General features: G+C 32.9%; 1 long non-coding RNA gene across 1 annotated transcript in view; it reads left to right on the top strand.

Annotated features, from left to right (window-relative positions):
• LOC145286492 (uncharacterized) overlaps window positions 1-20,940 on the top strand; it is a 318,198-nt gene that overhangs the window by 31,188 nt on the left and 266,070 nt on the right. The gene's annotated exons all lie outside the window — the stretch shown is intronic.

Below are 20,940 nucleotides of genomic sequence, written 5' to 3'. Positions count from 1 at the left end.
TTGGTTGTATATTTTTTTTTGCCTTTGCGCGTGGGGAACCATTGATGTAGAAAAGAAAAAATATCTATCAGAATAAATAAAGTGCATATAAATGTCAACGGTAGAGAACGTATAAAAATTTACTTTAGTAAAAGCTTAACCCTTTAAGATTTACATATATAAATGAGCAGCATTATCAGAGAATGAAATATTCTTAAGTCGGTGTCTATTGAAGGAGTACGTCTGCGGAAATGTGGTTTCAAACTGAGGCATCGTTCAGTGAAGAAAATCTAACTTTTGTTTCAACGTGACAGACCAAGGAAATTTTTTTTTTTTTTTGCAGGTTAATAAAGATGCTTTTTTATATACTTGTTCCACATGTAGGAACTTCTTGGATCGAAACTATTCGCCGAAGTCTTGTTTGATTTTTTAAGTAGAAAGAGAAGAAAGGAAAGTTCTTTGCAATTCTGGGAGGAGACTCATTTTTCATGAGGTTTTACGAGAGGAGGGGCATAGGTTGAAGAACGGGCGTGCACTTATATGGAATTACCGATAGAGTTGACAAAGTCTAGCAATGTTTCTTCTGTGAGAAAGAAATTGAAGAGAAATGGGGTGCAGTGAACATAAGACATGATTTTCCGCCAAACTGAGAAGTTGATTTTATACGTGTCCTTGGCTCGAAAGTTCTGTGACATGTAATTACTTCACGAATACAAGCCTACATTTTTGCCACACGCTTAAGCCTTTTACCATAAATAACAGTAAAAATGACAATAAACGAATGATTGAAAAAATGAAGCAAACGAAAATGATTTTCATTCAATACTTTACGCTGATCATTGACTTCTACGAGAATAATTTCAAAACTAACGCCTCCTATTTTAACTACAAACGTTGAAGAGCTACGACGACGTGAGTGGTATCATTAAAACGAGCGACCTTTTCTGCTCCATAATTTATTTTTCTACATACTTACCACCATTCTCAATGCAATTTTGCCAGGAATTCAATGGTGCATCCCTGCTTCTGATGCACGTCCATGACAGGGGTTGCTTTTTTAAGTCACACACTTTCAATATCGACAACAGAGAGATGAAATTGTCAGGTCATGCATGCATAAGCTCAATCATCATAACCATGCAATTTGCAATCCCTTCTGATATATTCGGGCGAAAAAAACATAGGTGACATGTTTTTTGGTACTACCTTTGTAAATAAATGCTACACGTAAGTATACATGTTTAATTTTATATACAGATAGACACATGAACATATATTTCAAATATTTATTTAAAATAGCTGTTCGTTTATGATGATTAAGTTATTTTTGTTAACAATCTTTATTTGGTTAAATGGGTTTATTAAATTGGCTTTATTCTCTCCAAAAAACATACACGCGATAAAATGTTATTACTTTTTATTTTACTTCGGCAGAATTCTTATTTTTTCGAATGATATCTTCTCTTGGTTGTTAAGCAGTTGGAATTCAGATTAATGAATTCGCTTCCAGTTAACTTATCAGGCGTATAGCCAATCCACAAAGAATCATACTATGACAATTCAAAATCAATTCTGAAATGCTTGAAGCCTTTTAAATTTAAAGTGTCTTTGTAAGTTATTAGCTAAACGTCGCTCTGTCTATTCGACCCATATTCCCTTCTCTCTCTATCCACCCATCTCTCTTCTTCTCACTCTTTATATATATATATATATATATATATATATATATATATATAGTCTTGAAGTTTTTTAGCCTTTAAAACTATATAAAACAAACACATATTTAATTTTTATATTTTCTATCATTCGTTGGAAATATATATATATATATATACATATATATATATATATATATTATTTGTTTTGCATAGTACATTTTATACATTACTAATATAGTTTTGGATTTCCTTTATTTATATATTCTGGTATGTTTTATACGATTCAAAAACATCAGTATAACGAATAAATACTTTATTTAACTGTTTTAATATTTTACTGTTATCCCCACCTCGTTTAATCATCCTTATTACTAAGCTAGAAACTGGGAATATAAATTCTATTAATTTTAAGATAACGCAAACTATTCTCAAAAACTCTGACATAATGGTTAGATAAAACATAAAAACAGGACAGGTACTATCTTTATGAGTCATACGAACTATTTGGAAGGGGAAAGAGTTTCTTTTATAAAATATTGTATAAAGAAAAATTCTATCCTCAATTTTTATATCTAAATCCAGAAATGTAGCCTGTTTCCCTCTACGTTAGCAATTCAATTCTAACTCCTTTGGAGGTTTATTTTTTTTTTCAAATTCATCATTATCGTTTATACATATAAGGTCATCAATAAATCTCCTACAATCACGAACTATATATGTTTTAGATATATCATTTTTTTTATTTGTGATAACATATATATATATATATATATATATATATATATATATATAGCAAAAATGGTAATTAGATTAGTAAACACCTGAAGAGAGTGCTCAATACTATTTCAGAGCAAATATGTGTTTTATTTTTTTTATTATCGTTTTATCTGTTTTGAAGGTGGTTAAGGTAAATATATAGACTTTTCAAACTCTAAAGCTTTCTTAAACAGATAAAACGGTAATAAAAAATAAAATACACACACCACACACACACACACACACATACATATATATATATATATATATATATCCCCATATATATATATATATATATATATATATATATATATATATATATATATATATATATATAAATGCACTCGAATCTATGTAAATACAGATTTGCCCAAAATGGTGATAGATCATATCCCATTAGGATACCTTTAGTTTTGAAGAAATATTTTATTTCCTATTTGAAAAAAAAAATTACTTATAAATATTTTTAAATACCTTTGGACATATATAAATTTTGCTGTTTTATTTTTACACCAGAAAGCTTTTGAGTTTGAAAAGTCTATATATCTGCTTTTACTACCTTCAAAAGCTTGATCTACAGTATTATTTAATTCTTTTATAAGTTTTTGTGTACAATTTTAGTATATAGCGTACTAAAATCATAATTCGCTATAGATTTCGCTTCTATTCTGGACTTATATATATATATATATATATATATATATATATATATATATATATATATATATATATATATATATATATATATATATATAAAGTGTAAAGAGCTATGGTAAAGCGAGAGTGTCTCTTATGACAACTAAGTTTTCAACTTTTCTTGTTAGAACTCTCTAGTAAATGAAATCTCTGACATCAGCTGATAATAGATTGCTTTTTGTATAAACAAATTGAGCTATCAAGCAATTAACAATGTTTATATTAAAATGTCTCTTATTGTCAGTGGGTGCCAAATTATTTAAGAGATGAATGGTTATGAGCACTGACTGTTGTCAAAACTCGGGTCAGTTTTAGCGGACACTTCTCTGAAGCGCTTCCGATAGATAATGTGGTTATGTTGAGAGACATTGCAGCACCATATTCTTTGTTACATGCTTTCCCATATATTCCATGGCTGTGATAAAGGTGTTCTTTTGCAATTTAGATTTACCAAAAGCGTTTTCCCTTATAAACAATTTACCTTCTAAGTCAAAAGGTTTCAGAGTTTAAACTAGAAACGTTTCTATGCTCATGATGTTAGTTTCCTTTGACACACAGCTTTATTGAGTTATTTTCATTATGTATCCTTTGTTCTGTCTTTTTTCTGCCTGGTTCCCTTTATGCATACATACATCTACGGATACATAAAGCCTATGTCGTCTTTGTGAAACTAAGGAAACAAATTTGACCAGACCAAGGCATCAACTCCGATCTCCATGTATTGCATGGACCGTGCATTGTGGATATCTGTAACTACTTGAACGCTTTCTTGAAAAATGTCCGAGTCGTATACCCAGTGTCAAGTCACAAAGTAAAGCACTTGACAGTGAAGAACTTATCAGGGCAGGCTGCATGAGTATCGAGATTAACTCTAGGTAGATCTCGTGTTTTGTACGGACGATGATAGAATTCATAAACAATTATTTTACAGCAAACCGCAGGTTAGGAAGAAACCAGACCACAATTCGAGTTTAATATACAAAGTATGCATAAATAAAAACCTGAATAGACAAGTTATGGCCTATAAGGATTGGGAAATATTGGCCTTTGAAGGTGTGTCATGGGAAACAAAATCTTTGAAAATAATCCCTTAGAACATGAATGCGCAAAAGTTTGCAAAATGAACTTGATGAACACAGAGTTGGAAGTGTGTCGGATTTGACAATATTCTTCTATCAAAAGCTGACTCTGCCAATTATTTAAACTTGAATACCAGATTAGGGAAACTATGCATCCCTCTTCATAGCCAAACATTCTGTCGTCTAATATGGGAAAAGATCTGTAAATCAGTACCAAATCTTAAAAGGCAAATGACACAAGAATCAAATTCTACATAAAATTTCCATCAATCCAGCGAAAGCTTCTTCTTTCATCTGCCACCTAGATTTCTAGCCTGGTAGATCAGAAGCTGGTGTTCAAAAGCATCTGCGAAGTAATGCAAGGAAATACAGTAATAGTGCCGACAAAAACTGAAGACGAAAGAACAACAATCATATTTCTAAATTGGGAAATCATCATAAAGAATCATCGATAAACTGTTCCACTGTATCACAGCTCTTTAGTGTGGCAAGACAAACAAATATCTCAAACCGTGAGCGAAATAGGACAGCATGGACAACAGTCAGCGCTTGTAACAATGTAGCTCTCCTATAATTCGACACCTATTGAAAATATAGAGAAGTCTCAATATAAACATTAGCAATTGCCCGAGATTTCATTTGATTCACACGAGTAACACATTAGACATTGAGGACAGTTTGCGATTTCATTTACTCAAGAAATCTACCAAGAAAGAGAAAATAGTTCATATCCGAAAAGCTCTAACACTTTATCACAGCCCTTCACACTTATTAATATACACGCACACACAAACACGCACGCGCGCGCACACACACACACTATATATATATATATATATATATATATATACTAACACGGGTGCTTGACGTTGTCCGGGTGTTTGGAGGTGTGGGTTGAGCAAAAAAAAGTGGTAGTAGGAAGGCAGGCTCGAACCCGTAATGCGAAGGAAGAAAAGATCGTGAAAAAAACGTGACGTCTTTTTTGTTACGGCCAAGTGACGTAGGTTTAAATTAAGGCTAGGCAATCGAAAAGAGGGATTGAATTTCGAAATAGAAGCGCTGGTTGAGTGTTAATAAGATGACCAAACGCACCGTTCCAAGATTTAAATACTACCGTACAAACGGACCTATACTTGCTTATTCTCTGCCCCCGCAACATGGCAAACAAAAAAAAAGAAAGAGAGACATACTGAAGATGAAGGTTTCCTTCGAAATATATTCATGAATTTCAATATAAATTTCAAACAGAATAAATGACTTTATTTCGTAATAATGCGTTGTTTTGGCTTCAAGCGTATATAATAAGTATTCATTTCATTCAAACCCAACCAGCGCTTCTAAGGAACAAAAGTCAACGTGAATTTCGCGTGACCAAACCCACCGTTCCGAGATTTAAAATACTACCGTATAAAATACAAACGGATTATACTTGCTTATTCTCTGCCCCGGCAACAACGTGGCAAAAAAAGACATACTGAAGATTAAGGTTTCCTTCGAAATATATTTATGAATTTCAATATAAATTTCAAACAAAATAAATGTCTGTTTATTTTGTAATAATGCGTTGTTTTGGCTTCAAACGTATATAATACGTATTGATTTTATTCAAACTCAACCAGCACTTCTAAGGAATAAAAATCTTAAATCAGAGAGGTGTTCAGCTGATTTTTTTACTGTGATTAATAAAGAGTCAGAGATACTTTAAAAGAACAATGCTCTGAGCATTTTAGTTTTTTTTTCAATTGTTATAGTATGATTCGTTTGCAGATTAGCAATACGCCTGCTAAGTTTGCCGAAAGCAACTTCGTTAATCTGAATCCCAACTGCTTACTGACCAGGAGACAATTCATTCGATAAATATAAAATTTCTATTGAATTTAGATAAATAAAAATAACATTTTCTTGGGAGTATGTGAGTAAATGGATACAGCTAATTTAATAAATGCATTTAACCAAATAAAGTTTGTCAACAAAAAAATGATACAATAATCATCATAAACATATATATATATATATATATATATATATATATATATATATATATATATATATATATATATATATATAGATATATAGATATAGATATACAGTCCGGGTCAAAATCATAAGACCACTTAAGAATATAAGCGTTTAATAATAATTATTAGATCAGGGCTAAGGTTTCGAATGAAGCAGATTTCATTTTTTTCCATCATATTTTCCTTTTTGGCAATGGTTTCAACCATTGGTTTGATTAAAAATTCGATATTATGCGTAAATTCTTACTTTCTTAAGTGGTCTTATGATTTTGACCAGGACTGTATACACACACACACACACATATATATATATATATATATATATATATATATATATATATGAAGTCACAAAACTAGATATTGCTAAATATAAAATGGTTCATTTATTCAACAAGGGTATACAAACATTTAGTTGGGGGATAGGGGGACTATTTATGCCAAGGTATTTCGAGGTGTAATGTTTCTCATTCGAATAGAGAAGATGCTAGGTAACATAGTGAGGATGTGGCGTCTAATGTGGGATTATAATTCTCTTGATTTATTTTTTCTGATGAATCCCACGCTAGACGTCGCATACCCATTATGTTACTAAGCCTCTTCTGATGAGAAGCATTAGGCTCCGAAATGCCTTGGCATAAAGAGTCCCCCAACTAAATGTTTGTATGCATTTATTGAATAAATGAACCATTCTGTATGTATCAATATATAGTTTTGTGACTTCCTTTTCCATTCTTATTGTCTTCCTATACAAGCTCCAATGAAACTTGATGAGCTTTATATTATCCCGATAAGTCTCTTCTTATAGACTTTAACTTACTCTCTTTTTTTTTACTCACTAAGCTATATATATATATATATATATATATATATGAGTTTGAATTTTGACGATTAAGTAGCAAATAGTTTACTCCATAATTTGTCTCTGATTTAAGGATGGTCGTTAAATTTCTAGTAATGATGGTCATTGATCAAGGCCGCAAACTATACGCGTGTGGTGCAATTATCTCAGCGTGTCTAAATGTATAATTCACATTTATATCACATATATGTGCGTGTGCATTATATCACATATATGTACTTTTGCATGTGCATTTAGATCGCTTATATGTACTTTTCTGTGTGCGCAAAAGAGATAGAAAGATGGGAAAAATACAAATTGGATGAAATATCTGACAGTTTAAGAATCTTATTAAATAGAAAATATATCACATGCCTTACAAATTTTTACTGCTAATAAATACATTTTCCTGTCAGTAAGTCATTCCTCAAGACACATCGCATTAAATATTTTCTATTACTTAATAATGTTCACATTCATATATATATATATATGCATATATATATATATGCGTGTATTTATGTATACATATATATATGACTGTTTAAAATTATTTGAGAAAATTTACATCTAGACTCTTTCATTTTTAATAAATATGGCGCACTGCACTTAAACCACTATCTCATTAACAGAAGCATAAGCTATATGATCTGTTAATGAAGATGTAAAATTTACAATATATATATATATATATATATATATATATATATATATATATATATATATATATATTTATCTACATAAAAGTTTTTTGTATCTATTTCCGGTATGTACTTAAACAGTGTTTAATACTTTATTAGAGCTAGGTAGTAAGTTATTAAAATATATGTGGCAATAAATGTGGAAACTGACAGGCATATATATATATATATATATATATATATATATATATATATGTAACATATATGTGTGTGTATAAGTAATGAAAATATATATGGACGTTAAGCTACACAGAATTTCCTACATTTTATCCTCGTGATTATTTATCAGGCTATTGGTAATAGCAAGACGAATCCTCACAACAATGAAACGCAAAATTTCCGTGTAGCTCGATTGCACTATTTATTTTCATAACTTAATATCTATATGTTAGATAAGCCCGTCATTTTCGAAGTATGACGTCCGCCAAAAAACTAACTTTTTCAAAAAATCAATACAGATTATTTTTATTGTGGTGAAAGTTTTTATAGAACCATCCACATATTTTTGGTACAATTACTAATCTCAGTCGGTGCAATGGCAGCCAAAAGACAAAACAGACACTGTGCCTCTAAGTTTCCTTCTCCTAGCAGCATGCCTTAACTACAATGTCTCCATGGCTCAGACAAACCAATATATACTTCCTGGCCAACATTAATAGGATCACACAAAGCGGGAATTGTATCAGAACCAGATGCTGTAACATGATCCAACTATTTATTCAGCAACTTTCACATATTTGATGTAAGTCTGACATTTTATGTCTGGAGTTAAAGTCAGATTTTTTTTTATTTACATAGGAGTCGCCACTTATCAAGGCTCAGATGACACTCGTGGATAAGGATTAAAAAAGTGTACAGTAATCAATGGGACAATATCAAAGTAGTGTAAATTTGGTAAATTATATTACTTAAAGGGAACGGCTTATCAAGAACATGTTTACATTGGACTTAAAGACGGCCATATTGTAATCAGCTGGAAAGCAGGCAAACAGAAGACAGTTCCACAGCTTTGTTCATGGAATCTACGTTTAGGTTTATGCACGAATAAAGAGTGGAGGAAATTATTTTTATTAGTAGTATTTTCAGCTAGACGAGTGTTTCTCGCGAAAGTTTGGTGAAGGGCGACCATAGATTGGAGCTCAGACGAGCACTTGCCATGAACATAACGATAAAGTAGAGACAGGTTCGCAACGTTTCCTCTATGAGAAAACGGATTTGATGTACGTGTTCAATTTCAGATCAGAAGTAAAAATCAAGCCCACAGAAGCTTGTCAAAACATAGAGCCTCTCCAAGATGAGAGCCATTCATTTAAATTGGTGCCAGATGGGATCAGAACGTTTAGGATGTAAAGATACAAGCTTGGTGTTAAATGCATTAAAAGTAACAGACCATTTCTTTCCCCATTGTACCACGTGCTCAAGATCGGAGAAGAGAGCATCGGAGAGACCTTATCTTGGATAAGGGTAAAAAAAGTGTACAGTAATAAATGGGGCAATATCATAGTAGTTTAAATTTCGTAAATTATATTACTTAAAGGGAACGGCTTATCAAGAACTTATTTACATTGTACTCTGATGTGCTGCCATAGATGGTAGTGTCATGAACATAAATGTCTACGAATGATCTTAGGGTGTGATTTAGAAGATCGTTGATGTAGGTCAGGAAGAGAGTTTAACTAAGAGACTCCACAATTAATACTAATACAAGGAGTGTAACTAATCAGTAGAGATATAATCCCCCACAAACTAACCCAGTAACACTAACCACGCGGGGTCGCAGAAATAGGTCTTCCCAGATCATCCATCTAGGAGAAGGAAAACTCTGAAACTAAACCAAAGGGGAGAGAGGCCTCTTCAGTCTTGGATGACAACCTTCCTAGAGCTGGTGACTCGAACAAATTCACCGGTTTGCAAACTATGAGCTTGTGATTTCTTCCCATCAACTACTACTCTTATGAACCTTTCAAAGAGAAATGATTTAATAACTGAGAAGACATTTCCAGCTATACCATAGCTAGAGAACCTGTAAAGTAGACCTTTATGCCGTATCCTATCAAAGGCCTTTGATATGTCAAGAGCAATTGCCCTAGAAAGGAAGCCTCTGTCGAGAAAGTGTATACATTAATTGGTCGCTTTGTACTTTATTAAAGCATAGAGGTTCTTCAAGGAATAGGCCATTCATTTTAACAGACGTAACATGAGAATTTAAGCGTTCTTAGATGAAACAGGGTAGTATGCGTGAGAGTCTGTACAGCAAAGGTAAAATGTTGTGTCCCTAATCTGCTGTGCCGAGCGTTTTACTTTTTTCTCAGTCGGCCTCTCTGCGGCAACATGTGTCAGCTTCTTTCTCGTGACTACTTCAACGAGATTTCCCTCCATTTATATCAGTTGGCATTTAGGTTTCATATCATGCTTCACATCGCAATAGTGTAATTGTAGCTGTCCTGTGGTTATCCTTATACAAGTCAGCTCTCCATACAACACGCTTCCGGTTGATATTGTTCAAATAACATAGTCTGCTTTGTTTGATTAGTGCAAAGATGCTGGAAGTTAGTATATGAAAATAAATATATTATAAATCGACACTAATCATTTTACAGTATTTTGTTAAAGTTTTACAAAGCGAATAATCATAGTATTTTTTTTTACATGGGGGTCACCACTTATCAAGGCCCGGAGGCCACTCAGAGATAAGGGTTATTGCGTGTACAGTAATCAATGAGATAGTATTGTAGTAATCATTGGTATTGGAGATTTGATAGAGTGTCTTACTTAAGGGGGTGATTTGTCAGGAATTTGTTTATGATGGATTTGAAGACATCCAAGTTGTAGTCAGGTGGGAAACAGGCGAACGGAAGAGAGTTCCACAATCGTGCACTTCTGAGAAAGAAGCTCTGTTCATGGAATCTACGTTTGAATTTAGGCATAGATAAAGAGTGGGGAAAATTATTGACAGTAGTTTCAGCCAGATGGGTGTTTCTCGTGAAAGATTGGCGAGGGGGCACGAGATTGGAGCTCAGACGAGCACTTGCCGTGGAAATAACGATAAAACAAAGACAGGCTCGCAACGTCTCTTCTGTGGGAGAGAGGCTGCAGGGAAGAGAAAAGGGCATCCCCAACCAAACCACGAAGCCTATTTTGTACTCTGTCAAGGCAGGATAGGCTGTTTTTAGCAACTACTGTCCAGATGTGGCAGCAGTACTCCATCCTTGGACGTACTTGGCTTTTATACAGATAGAGAATTGCATCAGTAGTGATATATCTTCTGGAGCGGTAGAAGGATTCCACCATTTTCCCAGCGTCCCTGGCAACAGATTTGATGTACGTGTCCATTTCAGATCAGGAGTAAAGGTCAAACCCAGAAGCTTGTCAAAACATTGAGCCTCCCCAAGACGAGACCCATCCATTTCAACTGATGCCAGATGGGGATCAGAGCGTTGATGATGTAAAGATAGAAGCTTGGTTTTGGATGCATTAAAAGTGACCAGCCACCTCTTCCCCCATTGTACCACGTGCTCAAGATCAGAGGGGAGAGAATTGGAGAGAACTTTGTCATTTACGGCCTTTGATGTGTTGCCATAGATGGTCCAGTCACCGGCATAGATGTCAACGAATGATTTAAGTATGTGTTTTGGGAGATCATTGATGTAGATCAGGAAGAGAGTTGAGCCCAGGATGGACCCCTGGGGGACTCCAGCATTAATACTGTGGGCCTCTGATTTCTGCCCATCAACCACTACTCTTATGAACCTATCGGAGAGAAATGATTTAATGATTGAGAAAATATTTCCATTAATACCGTAGCTGGAAATCTTGTGAAGCAGGCCCTTATGCTATACCTTATCGAAGGCCTTCGATATGTCAAGAGCAATTGCCCTGTAATGGAAACCTTTGTCAAGAGATTCACTAATCCTATGTGATCTAACCGTTAGCACATCTGCTGTAGATCTTGTAGAGCGGAAACCATATTGCATGTCACTAAGAAGGTTGTTTCTGTTGAGGTGGTTGACTACTTCTTTATTTAATACGGATTCCAACAACTTACTCATGACACACAGAAGACTTATTGGTCTGTAGTGAGAGGGAGATGACTTTCACCTGAATTCTTAAATACAGGGCATACTGATGAGGTTTTCCAGGGTGTTGGAAATCACTTCTCCTTAAGGCAACGCTTAAACAGTTTTGTAAGTATGGGGAAAGTTCTGGTTGGAGCTTTTTCAGCACTATAACTGGAATGCCGTCAGGTCCAGTTGCTTTATTTGTATATTATAGGAGGAAATACAGGGAGTTGATGGCCTTCGTCGCATAGGGTAGAATTAGCTGCAAAGTTCTTGGCAAATAGTCTAGCCTTGTCTGATGCTGACGAGATGACCTCAGGTCCATTGATGATAGTTGGGATAGAACGCACGCTTCTGTACAAGATCCTGTTTGCTATTTGCCAGAACTGGTGGGAACCAAGCCGCTACTCAGCTACTTTGAATTTAATAGACTCAGCATATAGCTCTCTTGCATGTTTTATTACTCTTTTACAGTGGTTGCTGGCAGTCCTGAAAGCAGCTTTAGTCTCAGTACATCTATTACGTTGGTAGCTATGGAAAAGTGGTTTCTGTGCGCGATGGCAGCAGCACATTCAGGGGCGAACCATGGCTAGCTGTTAGGTTTTTGTTGGAATTTTTTGGATGGTATGAATCGGTGTATGCCTACAATTAACCATTCGGTCAGGTATGATACTATAGAGGACGCGTCCTTTTTAAACATGGAATGCAGAGGTAGGTCAGATATAAATGTACGGAAGCTATCCCAGTCAGCTATAGAGTATCGATATACAGTACGGTGGAGAGGTACGTCTGAAGACTTATTACATTTCATTTTCATCTTAACTGCTACAACAGAGTGGTCAGAGGATCCCAGAGGAGATAGAACGGAACATGAACACAGCTCAGGGGAAGTTGTGAGGAAAAGGTCTAGAAGGTTTGCATACTGACCGGTAGTATCGGGCACACGGATGGGTTCATGAACAATCTGAGTGAGGTCATAGGCAATGGGAAATTCGTGACAAGACCTCCCCTCGTCATCGGTTTTATTTGAGTGGGTCAGCCATTCCACATTATGGACATTGAAGTCACCGCAAATGTGAATGTTAGCCGAAGGATGAGCAGACAGGATGTGGTCAATTTTCTCAGATATGTTCTTAAAGATAGTAACCCCACTGTTGTGGGGGCGATAGAGGGCAAATATAAATGCAGCGGTGTAAGCCAGTGCAACCCGAAAGCACATATAAGCCAAATTAGGGTCTTCTCTGGAGATATCCCTACCACATAGAAAGCCATATTTGATGTAGGCACATATTCCATGCCCACGGCGATCTTGGGGTTTAGATTTTGATGTTAAGTTAGAGTATCCTTTAATTATGAATTCGTCTAGAGAAGTGGTTGGCCCTATGCCAGTTTTACTTAGAAAAATATGTCCGGTTTCGTCTCCTGTAATTGTGTTTCAACCTCTGATGGATTGGAACGTAGACCCCTGATGTTGGAGAAGGATATCACTTGCCACTGGTATTCAACAACGTTGACTGAAGAAAGGTGTGGTTGGAGATTCCGCAACTATTACCACAAAAATTCCACGCGCAGGCACACTTACAGTGGGTATCCATAGTCTGTCAAGACTAAAGGGAGCCGTAAAAATATATAGTTTTATCGCATTATTCTGGTGTATACAGTGTTAATTTTCTTCATCACGTAAATTGATGGTGTCTACAGCAAAACATATATAGCTGTCCTTAACAACTTCTGAAGACGGCACTTCTACAACACTTTAAACGAATCTCACACCTTATATTAGAGAGAGGAAGAAAACAGAGAGATCACTGCTGGAATTCAATCAATGTTTTTTCGGGGTGGCAAAAAAGAATATATTTTCTTGGGGAGATCGCATAGAACCATATATCTAGCAATTAGCAGAGAATTCACGATGCGCCTATGAAAACTTACATAGTGCCATTGAAGTTATTGAAGATAGCACGAGAGATTCAGGAGGCTTCATGTAAGTTCACGATCTAATGATGATTAGGACGTTAAAATAAGTGTAGTTTATTATTTATATAGCTCTATCTGATAGCATATCGACCTATTTATTTGTCTAAGAACTATAGTTCTTTCTTATAATACCTATTTGTCTTTTTTTTCAAGGACTTACACATAGGTCAAGTCAGGTTCTAAATGTCATTGCACAAGGTGGAGTGCACTTTCGCGTACAAAAATACCAGAACACGCCTGTTCGCATTCCCCTCTATGGGTGCCTCAGACGATTGACAATAAATCAACCTCTTCTCAAGGTAAACCTGAGGGTTGGCATTAAAGGACTGACAGAACTGTACTTCAGCCCAACAGAAAAAAAAAACAATTGTCGAACTGATAAACAAGGACATATATTTCTTTGTCTCATATATATATATATATATATATATACATATATATATATATATATATATATATATTAAACGATAAATACTTTTAAGTATCATCTTTGCTTCGAAGCTCGTGTTACTTTGAAAATCGCCCATATATATTTGAACGTAGATAAATGATATTTAATTATTTATTTATCATTTTATATTCATATATTATATATTTTGTTTTATTTATTATATAGTTGTATATTTTATTTATTTACTAGCCTGAGTGCTCGGCGTTGCCCGGGTGTTTGGAAGGGTTGTTGAGCAAAAAATGAAAATAATAAATTGTAGTAGGCAGGCAGGCTCGAGCCTATAATGCGAAGAAGGAAGATAACGTGAAAAAAAAAACATGACGACTTTACTGTTTCGCCCATCGCCAAACCGGAAGTGACGTATGTTTAAATTAACGCTGGGAAATCAAAGACAGGGGATGACTTTCGAAAATATTGGTGAAAAAAGCGATCCATCCCTGTAGAAAAGTGCCCAGTTAAGGGTAAAAGAATTAATAATTTTAGCCAATTTTTCGATATTTGTCGTCCGAAGGGTGGAGTTTCAAAACGGTACCGATCTCGTGAAAATCTGTCGCTTCTGTCGAAAGTTTTAGGCAGACATACATACACACATACATACATTTGAGCAGACAGGTGAGGTTTATATTATAGATTATTTACTGTATATATATATATATATATATATATATATATATATATATATATATACATACATACATACTTATATATGTGTGTGTATGTATATACTTATATATGTATGTTAATATATGTATGTATATTCTTACCCGTAATGCATGCACACACATACAGTTACGTATATATATATATAAATATATATATAAATATATATATATATATATATAATGTGAATCTTTTGTACGCAAATGCCAATGACAGTAGATGAAGAATAATGGCAATGCATTGAAATTCATTCCACCGCGACATTCCTTCACAAACAGGAATACCACCCTAATGTTAGTACTTCAGAAATAAAAGAAAAAAGGACAAAACAAAAGAATGAATAAAAGAAAATGCTAGGACAAAAAAAAAGGAAAATAGAATAGGAAGAAAAACTGCAAAAAGAAAAAAACGGAATGACCTAAGAAAGAAATACGTAGAAAAAAAAGCCAATCTATTAGATATTAATTTAAACTTGGAGACTTTCATAAAATCAGTTGAAAAGAAGGCGTATATATTCATCTTACGACTTTGAGATAAAATATTAAGCAAAGATATGATTTCAATTGTGTCTGACACACACACATGCACATATATATGTGTGTGTGTGTGTGTGTGTGTGTGTGTGTGTGTGTGTGTGTGTGTGTGTGTGTGTGTGTGTGACCATTATGGAAATAAAATAATATTTCCACGTGATGGAAAGAGGAAAAAGAGACAAACTAAAATTATATGTTCATTAACGCTCTGTCTTCATTTCAAGTCTTCACCGGGATGATTGATTTGAAGAAAGAAAATCCCAGTACAATATCTGAAAATATTGTACTGAAATTTAATTCTTTCATTAAAATACTTTTATCAATGATAGAAAACCATACTAATTTTTTTTTTTTACTCAGTACGAAAATATTGCTTCGTCGCATAGATGCTGATCAGAAAAATTTTAAAAATTACCTTTTCTTGTTCAATTAAAAGCAACTCGATCTTGTCGTCGATGTCATCATCATCATCATCATCATCATCATCATCATCATTATCATTCCAGTGGCAATAACATTCATTATCGCTGTCTACAGATGAATTCAACGTAGCATTAATTTGTTGGCAATACGTCAACCGATCCATTCGTCATTATCATCTTCTACAGCTTGTATTCTGCAAACCATAACCGCAATAAAGCCGATAGATGTGTTGGATAATATGACTCCGGGGCGACCCCGGATTGTCCAGTTGGCGGTTGCAGTGAGAGATGGAACTACGATTATTCAACGTTATGGACTATGAAATATTTCACTAAGAGAAAAATGTTATTGAAAATGGTATTTAAGACACTAAAATATTTACGGTTAAGTTAGAACAATAATATACAGTTAATCCTAAACAATACGATTGACCTGGTTATGTGACGTAAGGCTGGCGTGGAAGAACATGAAAACGAAATATTGATATAGTCACGTAGTCAGTAAGAGAGGGGGCAGTTGGAGTTTGTGTCAGCAGGAGTGGCCTAGCAGGCGAAAAGGGATTCTTGATGATCCACGGACTGTCTAAATGACCAACTATTAGAAGAATGGAAAAACTTTAGATCAGCGTGCAAAGTCTGAGATGCGGAAAATCACGGAAATAAAGACCTGTAAAGTATAACTTAGCGCTTTGGTGTTTCCATTCGTAAGAAGATGCCTTCATTACAGCGTAAGAACAAAAAGAAGATATGTGTCTCCTTGCCTAGCGCCAAGCAAAGATGTTATTCGTTTCTTTGTTAAAGAATTGTCCCTCGTACTTTTATTGTACCGTTTGGTGAATTATATTGAATATGTGTAATATGAAAGAATTGGAAGCATTGCATACTTTTTCAAAAAATACTGTATGCAGCATTAAATCGCATGAAAAGAGTTGACATGCCGTAAAACAAAACGAACCAAACTCTATTAATTCATATTTAAACTTTAAAAACTTTAAGCAAAAATACTTTTTTTCAAAAATTATTGGATTCTGATTAAATAACCGAAAAAAAAAGTTGATATACCGTAAAACACAATAACTGAATAACTTCACGAATACATTTCTGGGGATATAAAGAATTAGAAGTATAAAATAAACTTTCTTTTTACGAAATTCGTGGATTCGACATAAAATAAACCGGAAATTGGTTGATATGCAGAAAGCCAAACAACCAAATCAAAATGTTCCTACCAGTATTAGGTTATGTGTATGTAGGTTTATCTGCAAACATTATTGCGTGAATGAAATATCATTAACAAATATAGTCAAACATATTAAAGAATGTTAAGAAAAATAAACGCCAGATTTTAATATAAGATTAGATAAGATTAAAAGACACCAACAAAAAAGGTTACTAACAATTTATTTTAAACTTTATTCAGCATCAACAAAACAGCTAAAAAGAACTTATATAAAATAAGCTGAAAGTTTTAATATATAATTCAACCATTATGTACTTTTGACGTGTTAAAACAATTTTAGCTAATAAATATTTATCTGCTGGTGAGGAAAATGAATAACAAACGAATGTCGCTTCATGCTAGATTAACCTGTTTAATATTAATGAGATTCAATATGGAAAAGGACAGCTATAATGCATTTGAAGTAAGGAAGGGCGACGTAATTATTTATTCACACAATATACGCATTAAATTTTAAAATGTGGAGGAAATAATAGAAGTTGTCTGTTCAAGATTTAATTTGTTTACACAAAAGAAAAATAAATTCATCTAAAAAGCAAAATTATTTTCGCTTGCTGAAGATTCGGTTTACCAAGCGCGATTTCTAAAACAATAAAACCTTATATTTACTCGAAGTTGCCGTTCAGAAAAATCATTAACAAATTAAATTTTATATTGATTTTCTGTAAAATTTATTTAAGAAGATGTACAAAAGTAATTTTATAACGTGTTTTACTTTCTTAATAAATATATCTCTAACGTGTTTTAGTGTCTTTGATAAACATATGTTTACATTTAATTACCTTTTAAACTTAATTCATTCATTTTTTTCATGGTTGTTGAAATATGGATTAATTTTGTTTATGATAATGATTAAAGTTACACAAGCTATCCATATTAATCTAAGTATATATATATATATATATATATATATATATATATATATATATATATATATATATAGCCTACGTTTACATAAAATGAACTTTTCTGTGTGTATGTGTCTGTGTGTGGAAGTTCTTTTCCTATATACTCTTAAATCGCTGGTTATATTTTATGAAATTTCACATGAAGAAACACCATGTGCTTGGCAGTGTTCTTAGATAGGTTTCGATAGGTATCGATAATAGAAAAAATCCGATAGAAAAAAAGAGGTAAACGATTTTGACCAAAGTTACCATCTTATACAGCCTAACATCACAAGACCATTCGAGAAATTTAATTACCAGGCAAGCCGAAAGACCCCACATATAAAATCAACAGTAGGTGCTTTGATATGATAGTTGTGCGTTCAAAATGGATGTTTCTGTTTAAAGCACAATTGAAGCATGATACTTAACTTTTTCATTTGAAATTTTATTTCTGACCATTATCACCGCAAAAGCCAACAAGTAAAGCTAACATATAACATCAACAGTAAGTTTTTTTATATGAAAGGGGCGCGTTCGAAATAAATGTTTCTGTTTAAAGCACAATTGAAGCATGATACTTGACTTTTGCATTTTAAACTTGAAGTCAAGCCATTATATATAACTTTATCAAATCAACAGTAGGTTCTCTGCGGTGAAATGTAGAATACAATGTATTGTGGACTAAGTCACTGCAGGAGGTATGTGAAGTTTCTTCCCGATGCACCATAATCAATCATTTGATTTTAAAATGGATATTTTACCATAACAATAAAAATATGAGATCGGGAAACATTCGTAGCTCATCATTCAATATATATATATATATATATATATATATGTGTGTGTGTGTGTGTGTGTGTGTGTGTGTGTGTGTGTGTGTGTGTGTGTGTGTGTGTGTGTGTGTGTAGTAATGTGATTGATAATTTAAAATTCAAATTAAAATTTAAAATTATTAGTTCTAACAATAAAAACAGTAATAAGATGCAAAATACAAATACAGAAAATATAGCAGGCTGTAACTGTAGAAGAAAAAATGTAGTTTATTGCTGCACAGTATCACAAACCCCAAATTTAAATGAGGTTAATGACAACCATAGCTCGACTACACGATTAAATAACTACACCCACTTTAACCAACCTACCAATCAAATACAGACCAACCCTTTACATAACAATGTCACCCCTAATCTACCTGACAATAAATGCATTAAACAAAACGCAATCTACTTCGGTTCCACATCTGGACTTATTAAGCATAGGATTTCAATCCATAAGCACTCCTTTAAAAATCCCTCCCTGTTGAACCAAACCACTCCATCTAAGTATATTTGGCAACTCAAAGATAAGAATGTTTCCTTCAATTTGAAATGGGAAATAATAGGAGCATATAAATGATATACGCCGGGGACAGATTTTGTGCACTTTGTATGTCTGAGACGCTTAAGATTTTAAAATATGACGATATCAAAAATAAAAACATCCTCCTAAATTCAAGAGATGAGCTCACATCCGCATGCAATCATAAACGTTGATTTAAATTTAACAAATATAAACCACCATAAGTCATTAAAAATGTTGCTTATTAATAATCTATCTTGGAATTTTAATTTATAACTTAATATTCATATTAATAAAATTTGGATTATCATTATTATTATTAATATTTGTTTATCCGATATATTTACTATTATTGTATATCTTATTTAAATATCTATTTAAGTTTAACCTATATTATATTTATTAATTTAAATAAATAAGTAAATAAATTTTAAAATATTTTAAGTACAATAAGATCCTCTTATATCATATAATCTAAAAAGAATAAACGCTAATTATCTCCCGTTAATCATTTTATTAGACAAATAAGATTATCTCTCCTATTTTTAAAAAAAAAAACTTTGCTAACATGTTCTAACCGCTAAAAATGTTCCATTGGCTTTCGCTTTGAAAATTCAACATTTCGCGCATTTATAAGCTACAATCAACATCCAAATGAATGCTTTGACGATAATTACGGTTTTCAAAAGGCGAACAATTAAAAGGTATTTATATATATATATATATATATATATATATATATATATATAATTGTTTATCTTTTATTAAAAATATATTATTATAACCTTATATTTAAACCAAATTCAGATTTATAATTTTATTCTATTTTTTATTCTCAACCCATATTACTTTGCCTATCAACATTAATAAGTAACTATTTTCCTTTTAATTTTTATTTTTTCCAGATACATCTGCCTTACTTTAAAATGCTAGGTTTATTTATGGTGTCTTTTATATATTAAAAAAACACCCAATACTTTTGCTGATGAGGAGACTTTGTTTAAAAAAAACTATATGTCAAAATTATTGTCCATGACTTAATGTCTATCGCAATAAAAACATCATTTCCGAAACGATCGTACAAATTATTGACTTTGTTGTATTCCTTCTTATGAAACAGATTTTTAATTTTTAATTTGAATTTGAACTTTAAATTATCAATCCCATTACTAAATATTAGAGTAGCTCTAGGATATTTACCTATTGAGCTTATTATATATCTGCATTACAACGAGCAGTTTTTCTTGTATTTTAATTAAATTAGTGATTTTACTATCACAATAAAATACAATCTGCTCTTTAGACTACTGTTCTAACTCCCTTTAATATATATGTATATATATATATATATATATATATATTTAAGAGAAAAAAAATTAAAACTGTAAGTTGAACTTTACAATCAAAATTTATTCTTCGACTGAACACTCCAAAAACAATTTACAAAGTCCTTATTCCGCGGAGTTTCAAAGAATACTATTCTTGTTATTCTTCTCATCAGAGGACATACAGAAATCAGCAAATTATATTTGTATCAATTTTAGAAATTGCTAGTTTGAAGTTTTCTGTTGCGTATATCAGGTAAACACTACATCCCCTTGATTTAATTAATATATACATATATATATATATATTTATACGTTTAT

This window comes from Euprymna scolopes, chromosome 10 (assembly GCF_053919585.1).
Source record: "Euprymna scolopes isolate OS-2025 chromosome 10, ASM5391958v1, whole genome shotgun sequence".
Taxonomy (NCBI): domain Eukaryota; kingdom Metazoa; phylum Mollusca; class Cephalopoda; order Sepiida; family Sepiolidae; genus Euprymna; species Euprymna scolopes.
Note: the sequence above shows the minus strand (reverse complement) of the source record. Positions and strands in the feature narration are given on the sequence as shown.